Genomic DNA, 2,579 nt, shown 5'->3' with positions numbered 1-2,579 from the left:
CGGGCGGGACCCACGGCATCGGCGCTCCCCCAGGGCCCGGGCCAGGCCCCGCCGCCATCTTGGCGTGGAGCGCAGGGTGGCGGGGAGCGGGCAGGGCAGTGACCCCCGCGGGCCTGCCCAAGCAGAAGCCCGTCCTTGCCGCGGGCAGGCAGCGTTAGGTGCTGCCTGCAACGTGCAGGCTCTGTCTTTTACAGCCTGATCGTGTCTTCCAGGCCGGCCCGCACGACCCAACGTCACACCCAATGGCGAACGCTCGTGTGATCCAGCACCCATATTGTCACACCCCTCCAAGGCGAGGAGAAATGGGCTACTTCTGTTGAGGAATTATTGATTGCAAGGCAGGGGAGTTAATAATTTTCTTCCATGGGCTGGATCCTACAATCAAGTCCCTGCGGGAGAGAATGATTAACAAGCTGGAGAGTTGGGCTTTTAAGCAAAATTTAAAGCTGACAGAACTAACCTGGCATAGCTTGGATGATAGCAGCCAAAGGGAAACACGATAAATAATTAGCAGGATTCGGAGGTGCAAATACCAGACAGAGAAAAGAAAAGTTTAGTATAGTAAACAAGGGAATAACTGGGACAAATGAGCCGAGATTTAAAAAGGAAATTAAAGGAAATAACTGGCTAAATATCAGCAGGTCGCTCTTGGCAGTAAGAGCTGTCTGACTGCGAACAGAGTTTCAACAGGGATGCTTGTTATTTGAGTCATTTCAAGGGCCGGAGGATAAACTCTGGTGTGGTTTTCTGCCTGTGGTTCACCTGGGGCTCTAGGGATTGCTTCGATAGGAATGGAAGGCTTTTGCGAAGCTGAAATTTGCTGTACAAGGCCTACATGTCTTTAGAAGATCCCTGTATTGATCAAGTTTCATGCCCTGCTCTAGCAAACAGCACGCACAGAGTGTTTCAGGCCCACCCCACACATGCATCTTTCTCAACTTGAGTCTGCTTGGTCCTCTTCTCAGGCTTAATTTTCCAGCTTCACTGCAGCAAGCATGGAGGGGATGTACCCTGAGACTGTGTTGCCTGCCTCAGCCCTATTCCTCTGAGTTTCCACTAGGGTGAACCAGGTTTTTATGCTGGTGTCATGCCTTTGGAATGACATCTGGAGAAGCCGGTCCTTAGCTTGTCTCTTGTCAAACTGTCGTTCAGGTTAATGATATGTTGCAATATTTTGACATGTTCTATTTAGGGACCCAAGCTCAAAGGCTCGGCAGGCAGCAACATCTCTGAGTTACAGAAGGGGCACTTCCATTTAAAGAGAGGTGGGGTGCTTCTGCCTAAAAAGTTCCTTGGTAACAGCATCGGGAGTAAAATCCGTATCTTCTCACTTGTAGCCTCAAGCGCTAACTAATTGAGCATGTTACCTCCCACATAACTGTGTCAGAAGGAGAGATTTTGCTTTCCAATCCACCCGCTCTTTCCATCTGATTCACTCTGAGGGTAGAGACAGCGCTTGGGACACCAGATCCAAAAGCTATCTCTTGGGCAGAAGACTGCTGGGTGCCACCGCAAGGACTGCGACACTTTAGATCCTGCCTTCTTCACTGCTTACTTGAAACAGAGGAGGTGGGGAATCCACACTTACGGTTCCTTTGTATTAACAAGCCATGCCTTTCCGCCCAAACATGGCGTGTGCAAACATAACTCTGCTCTTGCCACCTCCAGGGACTGCCTCCTCTCCTTAACTGCACACGTCCTCCCACCTCAGCAGAGAACCGCTGCTCTCTGTGTCATCTCCTCTGTCCAGTGCATAAAGATGGCAGAGCTCACCCCCTTTGTCCTTGCTGTGTCACTTGGTGTTGCCAGGCTGAAGCAAGACAAGAGGTGATATTTGGCAGCCTTGGTATAACCTTGAGGGCCCCAAGGAAAGCTGGCACGTGGTGCTGTACCTGCTGCAGTCTGCTGTCCTTTAGCAATCTCACCTGACTTGCAGGCGTCGGAGGCGGAAGGTGCAGTCATGGTTTCCAGAACAGCATTACACCCTCGTATTGTCATCAAATTCCACTATTCTAGGATGTTTTCTCTCTCTAAAATACTCTTTCAGCTTTTATCACGTCAGTCTACTGGACAGGATATTACTTTGCATCTGAAACTGCTTTGCTCTTCAGGTGCTGAGCAACTGCAGAGACAGATGTGCCTGTTTTGTTTCAGAGCTGCTCTACCAAGCTACTGATTTCTAGTATTAGGCATAAATTTGCACCTCGGGATACCACCTGGGCTGTACTCCTGTGTCTCTGCCCTTCTTTTCAGAGGGAATTCAGTCCCCAGGACTCCTCCTGTGCTGTAAGCCACCAGTCTGCAAAATCCTAGTGGCGTGTTTTGATACAGTCAGGAGTTTGGTGCTCAGCTGCATTCACCCCAGCGAGCTGTCCGGGCCGTGTCTGTATCTCAGCCCTCTCGCACACCCCAGTGCATGGTCTCCAGCACAGCAGAAGGAGCCCCGTCCCATGCATGGCGGCCACCTGATTTGAGGGATGGTTTTAGCTGCCCAACCTCAGCTCTTCTCAAAGAGACTGAGCACCCCGGCTCAAGCACAGGATCACTTGTAGCAGGCACCCAAAGAGAGCAGTAAAAAC

This window comes from Pygoscelis adeliae, unplaced genomic scaffold (assembly GCF_000699105.1).
Source record: "Pygoscelis adeliae isolate BGI_AS28 unplaced genomic scaffold, ASM69910v1 Scaffold453, whole genome shotgun sequence".
NCBI lineage: Eukaryota > Metazoa > Chordata > Aves > Sphenisciformes > Spheniscidae > Pygoscelis > Pygoscelis adeliae.
This window is presented reverse-complemented; position numbering follows the sequence as displayed.